The sequence below is a fragment of the Hyperolius riggenbachi genome, chromosome 2 (genome assembly GCF_040937935.1).
Source record: "Hyperolius riggenbachi isolate aHypRig1 chromosome 2, aHypRig1.pri, whole genome shotgun sequence".
Lineage (NCBI taxonomy): Eukaryota > Metazoa > Chordata > Amphibia > Anura > Hyperoliidae > Hyperolius > Hyperolius riggenbachi.
Window position 1 is genome coordinate 495,021,994 of NC_090647.1, and position 9,820 is coordinate 495,031,813.

Sequence of the window (9,820 nt, forward strand, 5' to 3'; positions counted from 1 at the left end):
CTGTAGCTTCCTATTTCACTATATAGTACTGAAAGTTGTGCAGTCAGTATAACTGAAATGTTGCCATAGCAGCAGAACTCTGTGTTCGCTCTCTCTCTCCTTGTAGTCCCAGGTGTGACCCTCCATATGAAGTTTGTATGTTTTCTCTGTGGTTGCTTAGTTTTCATCCAGGTTATCTTGTTTCCTCCCACATCCTTAAAACATTCTGTTTGGAGGGGGAGCAGAACCAATAAACCTAATGGCTCAGACACACTATAAGCACTTTTCTGAGAGATTTTTGGCCTCCAAAGCTTTTTTTTTAAAAAAAAACACTCCCATTGACTTACATTAAAATCATGGTAAAGGAGAGGCGTTTGCTTATATTTGAGTCATAAGCACAGAGTGGCCCCCACGACAATATAAAAAATGAAGGTGCACGGCTGTGTCCCCCCTCCCTGCAATGTGCTTCTGTGGGTACATTGTGGTTTCTGTATTGCATTTATGGCAGATTTCTGCACCCCCCCCCCCCCCCCCCAACAGGTGGCTGAGTGTTCCCACTGGCATAAGTAGTGGCCACCAGAGCATATTTTGTAGAAGACTTCTGTTCTGTCTCAGACTGCCACTGGAATCCTCATCCACTCCTCCATTATAAAGCTAGTGGATGAATATCAGGGATGATCAATGAGATGCCAATATTTCTGACTTGATTGGTCCATTTTCAAGCTACACATTTGTATAGAAATGTACATAATTCTGCACAAACTCATATTTGCATTTCATTGATCATTTGTAGTGGTTGTCTGGTTTTCCCTTTACTGGTGTCACGTCTGGCTGGTTTGGCTATACAGGAGAGAGGCATAGAGTGGAACTTGCTGAGCGCAAGGCTGGTATAGTCCAGGGACTGAGTGATCAGGTAAGCTGCAGTATCAGGTGCCCCAGGGCACTTATGTATTGGGAAGTGGAGAAGAGCATCATTGTAGTACTCTCACATGCAAAGTGTAGAATCAAAGATTTTTGACTAAGTGGCAGGACTAGAACAGAATTTTACTTTTGGTAAAAGTTTCTGTTGCAAAGAAATCCTTCCCAGTTCTGTCACTAGGACTGGAGGTAAGTTATGTTAGTAAGAGGCTTTAATAATACCTGACCTTGGAGTTCTTCTAATCTGACTCATGCTGGTAATTTGCAGCCCACCAGCAGATGTTGGATGAAATAGGATCAGTGGAGTGTGGGAATCCCACACAGATGTGACACAGAACACCCAATATAACTGCTCCTCATCTGAGATCAGGAGTCCTGAGCCACCTACATGTCTCATCACAGGGAACAGAGGGGAGGGGTCACTGCAGACCTTTCTAGTTACAAGTGCTGAAGCTGCTGTTCCACTTTATCACGCTGCTGAACCTGCCCAAATCAGGCTACCAATAAAGTTTCTGATATTGGAATATCAAAATCATGCTTTTTCTTAAAGAGCCTGATTTCACTAAAACCGTTGCTGATCTCCAGCCTTCTGTGGTGCTGCCAAAACAGCCCTGACACCCCCCCCCCAATAATCCATGCCCTGCAATATCTGTCACCAAGGTTAGCTGATCACAGGTACATTTTAAGGGAGCTGCAGCTAATAAGCATATTTATACTTACCTGGGGCTTCCTCACCATCCTAGAATCAGCCCCTGTAATCTGCCCTGTGGTGGACTTCTGCACATGCCCAGCCATACTCCCTCTCCCCTGTATTCTGAGATTCTAGTACTTCTGAAAGCTGCCTGAAGAGTTATTCAGTTGGATAACTTGTTGAAAGATGGTGCTGGAACAACTGTATCCAGAGCTTCCTTCCACATGTGTAAACAACCTCTCCCCCTCCCCGTTCAGTTTAGGTTGTGAGGTATGGTCTCCATGAATGTTAAATGCAACTAAGATCTAGACAAGTCTCATCCTAAAGAAAATTGTAATAATTGAAACCATGTCACTTTCCCACATTGCTTTGTGGTCCAGGTGTGATGTTTTTGAGCAAATTGTAAACGTTTCCAGAGGTGGGTACAGGTCAGCACGGGGTTTTGTGGCTATGGAGCCTCATACACAGCTAATGTTCTGCATATTTTTTCTGACTTTTTGGTCAGCATTCTGGTTTATGCCCTAGATTGTCAACGTGTGGTACCCATTCCCCAGGGGGTACTTGGATTTGATATACTTAACCCAGTACAAGTTTAGAGTTTTAGAAAAATGATAAATCTTAAACACCAAATTAGTATTTTAGTATATGCTTGGAAATTGTTTAAAACCAATTATGTACTACAATTACATATATACTGTATTTGTCAAGGGCTACTTGTGATGTTTACTATGCTAGAGGGTACTTAGCGAGTAGGGTTTTAAAAGGAGCACATGCCAATAAAATGTTGAGAGAGGGGTTTATGTATTGGAGATGCTGATCAAAATGTTGAGAGAGGGGTTTATGTATTGGAGATGCTGATCAGAGTATCAAGTAATATTACACGGCTGAGGTGTTAGATAAGTGTCAATAGTGAAGAGTTGTGTTGCTGGCTGACACAGCGGTGCAGCTATGACATGTGGTAGTCAGGTGAGCAGGGAGAACAATACTTGCAACCAATATGATACTCCAGGCTAATCGCCGGCAGAGGGGCTCAATGTATTATTGGCAGAGGCAGTAGTCATTGGCCCCCTTTCATCTGGAATGTGTACACAGCTTAACTCTAATGTGGGATTGGACCAGATGGGCTTGCATTTGTTTCCAATCAGTATTAATGAGGTTTTGCCACTTATGACCTCTGTCACTGGTTGTCTTTCCATGGACCACTAGTGGTAAACACCAATCCCTGCATACTAGGAAAAACCCACAAGACCTGCCATTCAAGTCAATTAAGGGAGACATTTAACGTGTACAAGATGTTGGATTGAGGTGATCCCCATCTACTCCCCACGGTAGACAAAATTTTTATCAGGATCTAATTGTATACTATCCATATAGGGGTGTTACTATCCATATACATAGATAGTAAAGCTTTCAAAAACACTCCGTTCTCTTCCTCAGACAAGTTACCAAAACTGTGCTCCAGTTGCGGAAGAGAAGAAAGTTTTCCGAGGCAATAGAGGCCTCTTCCTACAGATTGGTAGATATGGGGCAAAGGATGTCAGAGCTAAAATATTGCACCAAAAAAAAAAAAAAAGCCACATAAAAACACATTAAACAAGAGCTTTATTTATCTTTTCAGTAAGCAAAGAAACTTTTTTTTCTGAACTACAAATAGGAATGAAAAGCGTAACAAAAACTTTAAAAAAACATTTATATTTTAAAACAAAGAATTTTGCTACTGGGATATAATATGTCCTTGCAGCACTGTGCAGTCACTCTGCAGCTATCCAACCCATACAAGCTACCAGCATCAGTCAAAGCTAAACACAAATTCAGAGTTGATGCAGGCTTATGCAAATTGTGTATGCACAGAATGTTAATATGTCCGTTTCCATGGAAGCAGGAATTAGACAATGCAGATTAATTACAGGCTTTGTATCAGCTGTAACAAAAATGTTTTTCTTTAAAAGGTTATTATGAAGTTGCTTATATTTTTAGAGTAGAGTGGAAGTTCTGAGATTAGGTCCACTTTAACGGTCAACTGTAGCATGAGGGCTAAAGAGATTGCCATTTTTAATGCATTTCCTCTTAAACAATACCATTTGCCTGGCTGTTCTGCTGATTCCCTGCCTCTAATTATTTTAGCCATAGACCCTGAACAAGCATGTAGCAGATCAGGCGTTTGACATTGTCACATCTGAGACGATAAATTGCATGCTTATTTCTGGTGTTACACTACTGCAGGCAAATAGATTAGCAGGGCTGGCAGGCAATCTGTATTGTTTAACAGAAAATGAATATAGCAACCTCCATATTCTGTTCAGTTGTCCTTTGAAAAATGTACCAATTGAATTCTACCTTGGTGTTTAATTGGTCCATTTTTAAGATGTGTAAAATCTGCCTACAAAGTTTGCATAATCCTGCATCAAATTATTTGCATTTGATTGACCAGCCTGCAGACAGCTATGCTTTTCCAGAGAGGGCAGGCAATTCAAAACCTGCTTTGTTACAGTTGGGACAATATTTAGAAACTCTCAAGAGCTACATGCGCCCAAGGGGGCAACTTAATACCAGCTGGGAATTTCTGCTCCTGTGGATCGCATCAGAGGGTATGTTAATGCCAGTTTTCCACTAAATTATAACAAAACACATAACTTGTTGCAGCACAGAAGCCATCCATTTAACTGAATGACAACACATCTGCTATGTGCTAAAACTCAGACACTGGACAACACATTTCATGGGTATCCACCTGCTTCCTCAGGTCAATAAAACATGTTCAGATTGAAATTCACTCTTACTTTGAGACAGTTATTGACCTGAGGAAGCAGGTGGATACCCGTGAAATGCATTGCCCAGTGTTTTTAAAAATATTTTATTATCTCACATTAATCCTTGTCTTTAGGTATTTTTCCTTGCCTTGTAAACGGTTTTTCATCATTTTATGCATCCTTTGGGATGCCTCCCCCTAAAAAAAGGACAAGGCTTTATAATTTTAGTTTGCACATCTTTTTCCATTCTACTATGCATTTTTTTAGAGGGAGTACAAGCTTACCACGCAGAAGGCAAGTCAACCCTCTTTCTTCCAACCATTCTCAAGCTGAAATATGTGGTTGCCATTCTGCAGCCCAGTTTCCGGAACACCCCATTAGTTATCTTTTCTTTCTGCATGACTTTACACACTTCACCAAAAGGGGCTCCCAATTCTCTACTGTTTTTTTTGCTTCCCTTGAAAGCACAATAGGTATTCCAGACCCCCATTATTTGCTAAAAATACACAAGGCAGAGCGCTGTACGCCAATCTAAAACATGCACGGGTCTGTTCTGCTGTGCTTGTATTTAAATACAACACAGCTCTGAAACAGGCATGCTGTAAACTGGCCCAGCAGCCTGCAACTTGCTTCACCTAAATACATATACCGATAGGGTACATGGGATGTTATCAAAAGGTACTTACATTTGTCATATTCTTCAGTCTATCATAGCAGTGTTTGATAACATTTTAAAAAAGCCTGAGTATGTATTTTTAGTTCATTAAAAGCATAAAGTAGTATTTGAAAAGCTTTTATGCATAAGTATGGAGTACTCCACACGACCATATATATGTATCCAGGGGTACTGCAAATGTTCCACACTAGGGAGTACTCAGCAAACAGTCTTTAATAAGCAAACATGCAAGCAGTAGTAATGTTGATACACAGTGGCACAGGGAACACAAACAAATATACAGAGGAATGACTTTTATATGTGACTAACAAATCAGCTTCTGCTTTCTCAACTTCCAGAGGCTGATCCAGCTGGGCACATAACATTCCTCAGCTACAGCATTCAGCAAATTTTAATCACAGCAAAGTCTGCAGTCAAGTTTACTAGAAGCAGCCAGTGCTGCGACTCCTGCCATTGGCAAGTTCAGCTCAGGCACATTTCTGCATGTCACACCTCCATCCAATGCCTTCAGCAAGTTAAGTGACCAAACATTGGCTTCTTCTTTCATCAAGCCTGCTGTCTGCAGCTTATTTTAGCCATTTTAAAAAGGTACATCACCTAAAGCAGTTATCAGGCTGTCAGCAGGTCACCTGTGTAATGCCATCCTACTGTTCAGACTGCATGGGAGAAAGATAAAGGAGAGCTCAGAAGATCACAGCCTGCAGCTCTGTTGTCTGCAGCAAGAGGCGGCCATTGCAGGGGCTCCTGATCTTTAATATTTCAAATAAACTGCATATAATAATTGGGATTCTACACAGATTGGGGAAGGAAAAAAAAAACCTTATCCCCATGCCACATGAAACTCATGCTGGATTCTTGGCAAAGGGAATTATCAGCAGTGTACAACAGACCCCAATGCCAGCATTCTGTCCAGGCAGATAACTGTTCTCCCCACTTACCCCAGATGGCGTCACTCCTGTGCCGCTCCACCCCCCCCCCCCCCCCTGCACAGCCCCAGCCCCGCAATGTTGCCCGAGGGATCAAGTCCTGATCCCATCACACGACGTAAATGAAGTGTGTGTACTCTCATCCATGCAAGTGCCGGCAATGCTCATGCTGGCTCAATGGACACCAGCCCTGATATTAACAAAGAGGTCATCATATAACCTGGCTGCCATTTTTACAAATATGACTGGCGGATGTCTAGAAAAGTGACGTTGTGTCTGGAGAAAAATTCTATGGACCTGAATATTGCTACCTTTATGCAGAAATCTTAGTGGCTTAAAGTGAAACTAACGAATTCCTAAACATTAAAAAAAAAAAAAAACTAAGATTCTTAAAAACATAAGGAATTTTACACACAGCATTAAACAGGGGAAACAGTGAGGAATAAACACCACTTATCTAGTTTCATAAACTTGAACCTTTATAGATCCGTGCATTACTGGCAACGTTATTTAGTGAGTTTGGGGGTATTTTTGAGTACCCTACTCCCTACTGAAAAGGAGGGAGAACTAAACACTGTTTTTCCTTAAGAAAGGGTCAGCTTGGCCCTGAAACAGGAGCCCAGCCACCACTTGTGCATGTGTGTAACAGTTGTGACATCAGCAGAGGCAAATCATGCCTTGCAGCCAGCAGAGTGCAAAGGAGGGGTAGCTGTGACCTGTATAGCCCCAGTAGCTGTCTATAGCCAACACTGGAGCTGAACAAGGACAGACAATGGCCAGGGGAGATACCCTGTGGAGAAACTTCCTGCTAACTGGTCCATCAGGAGGTCCTGAAGCCCAACTCTAGGAAAACATTTTCTTGGTCTGTATCGGGCTCCCTGACAAACCTGGTTTATAAGTAGATATAATATAATTTGAAATTGCTAATCCATAAGCTTCTAAAGTCCCTGGACAGAAGCTCCAGCACCTTCCAGCAGTACAGACTATCAGAGCTGCAGGTTATCCTCCCTTCAGACAACCTAGGGTACCCCAATTTCTTGCCATATGCACAACATGAGGATGCAGTGCCCAGTGCCTGCTGTTAACGATCAGCTGCAACCCTTATGCCTGGTACACACAAGGCAATCTCCCATCAGATTGACATCAAATCGATCATTTCCAACAGGTCCGGTCTGATTTCCGATCGTTTTTCCTGATCGATTTTTCTATTACTTCTATATGAAATCTATCAGAAATCAGATATGACCTCTCAGAAATGATCTATTCGTCCATCAGTCTGACAGGAAATTGCATCGCATGTACCGAGCATTGTCAGGTGACCAAACTAATGCATGGTACAGGCAGTCCGTCCCCCCCCCCCCCCCCCTAATTACAAACAACTCAAAGTTACATTTTTTTTTATACAAACAAAATTGTCAGGCATAGAATATACATTACTGTTTATACATCACAGTAACATGTAACAGAATAAGTAATAAACAGTTTAAATATAGTATTTATAATATATAGTAATAGTTTAAAACAAATTAAAAGAACATTGAAAACAACCCAAAAACAGTTTATACTGTATGTCCAAATCCAGCGTTGTGCGAAATTAAATCAACTATCCACGTTTCCCCATGTATAACACAGGACTCAACTTACAAACAACTCCCGGAACGTAACCTGTTTGTAAGTAGGGGACCACCTGTATTTACCTGCAAGTTAACCTTTAAAGAAAAAAAATATTTGGGTACTCGTTTCACGCGAAGGCGAGCATTAAAACCTTACTAAGATTAAAAGAAAAAACCGCCAATCACACACTAGTTCAACAATGCCCTGCATCTCTGTTTCCGGATACCATTTTTCATCTATGGGCTAATCGATGGCCCTTCCAGCCACTGGAGACACCCAGGCATCAGAGGTGAGAGGTTGCACACCCCATTGCCTATGGAAAACAAGTGTCACGAAAAGAAAGCAGGGAAGTGTTGAATTAGTCGGCACTAGTCTGTTTAGCAGGTATAGGAGGCCTTTAAATAATACAATTTTGACTGTTCCATTCTATAAAATATGCCTGAATAATTGTATCATAACACAAAAAGTTTCAACAAACCAAAAACATGGCCCTTATCCAGCGCAGTGGCATGTAAACATGAATAAGCACACAACAATGAATGCGGAGGGACGAAAAAGGTGGATGGGAACAGTTCTGTTACATGTAAGGCTTAGTGCAATGCACATCCACCGATCAGGCATCACCTGATTTTACCATGGCTCAGTCTGCTCACTACACAGCTTTACAGAGCAAGGCCTCGTTCACACTATTCGCGTTGCCGTGTGAATTTCGGCAATGTGCGACATGCAAGATCATCAGAGGTGCATAGATTGCAGTGTCTGATGTCAAGACTACATGCACTGCACAGCAGTGAGATACGCCATCCCACTGCTGCACGCATTTTTCGGAAAACGCAGCACTGACCCATTCACTGTAGTAAATGGGATCAACAACGCAGGTGGCGTGAGCAGTGTTCCAATCACACTGCTATCTGCACTTAGAAGTGTAAACTAGGCCCAAAGCTAAAAAGGCCTTGTTCCCACTACAAATTACAAAGCGCACAGGACAAAATGCATGCTTTATTCTGTGCGCTTTTAAAACCCATTCCATTGTACTGAATGGAAAAACGCTTATGCACCAAAAATATAGCGTGCACCGCGAGTGTGCTTCAGCAATGACCTGGTACCAATGGGAATGAAGCACCGCAACTAGCATAGCTGCAAATTGCAAGTGCTCACTGTATCACTGTGTGTAGTGGGAAGCGGCCAAACAAGGCACAATATGGATCCAATATACAGGGGGACAAGTGATGGGAGAACAGAACTCTCCTCCTACACCAGCTCTGCACAGCTGTACAGTTTCTTCAGTCTGGTTAGAGTAAATAGATAGAAACTCTGACAGGTTTGTATTGCTATATGGGAAACACTTGGGGATGTTTTCCTTCACTCCATGAGTCATCAAAAGGCAAGTAAGGGGAGATCAGTACAAAGGGAACACACAGAACAGAATAACCCAATTTGCTTTAGGGGAAAAAAAAAAAAGCAGAAAAAGAATTTGCTATACTTGCAATAATCAAGTCCATGATTGGTGACTGATAATTAATGGACTATACAGTGTAAAGCAAACATTTGTTTAGATCCTCTTCTCAGAGAGCGTTATAATTACCTCCAGGGTCGGTTTCCTGTAACGTACTCAGAGTTCCTGCACATGCCGACTTCCGGAGCCTAGCCCTGCCCCCTTTCAGACGAGTGCAATGGCCTTCGAAATAGAGAGCACCACAGCATCTCTGAAAGAGGGCGTGGCCATGGGCTAGAAGCCGGCACATACCGGAACTTAGAGTGAGTTACAGGAAATAAACGCTGGAGGTAATTATACCCTTCTCTGAGAAGAGGATCTGAACAATGTTTAGTTAACACTGTATTGTCTCTTTAAGCCCCCACCCATTGTTGCGGTGGCAGCTTTAAAAAAAATAATCAAAAAATAAATAAATCATGAAATCAAATACACAACACAAGAAAAGCCATACATTTTTGTAACGAATTCCAGGCAGGTGGGTGTGAGAAAAGTTCTGTAGATATTCTGTGATGTGACCCCAGAGAGAGAGGAGGCGACAGACGCCGGATTTATTCTGGCTCCACACGCAGCAATCTGATTTAATAATTTCTGGTAACATAAGTGAATGAACAGCCATCAAACAGAAGCACACAAATGCAGCAATCTTTTCCCCATTTCCTTTTTTTAATCAATTGATTCATTATTAAAACTTTCAGTTCCCAGTCGGTTTGAGAAGACTATTTTTTGATTGCTACGTGTGTGAGCATCAGAGATGTGAGAAAGAAATCATCA

The 9,820-nt window shown here is 41.9% G+C and overlaps 1 protein-coding gene across 1 annotated transcript in view; it reads right to left on the reverse strand.

Annotated features, from left to right (window-relative positions):
- Positions 1-7,303: 7,303 nt before the first annotated feature.
- The window catches only part of TTC3 (tetratricopeptide repeat domain 3), a 155,620-nt gene continuing 153,103 nt past the window's right edge, over positions 7,304-9,820 (reverse strand). The window contains 1 exon segment of the mRNA XM_068270424.1: positions 7,304-9,820. This exon segment is cut by the window's right edge and continues 225 nt beyond it. The gene's annotated coding sequence lies outside the window, so the exon portion shown is untranslated.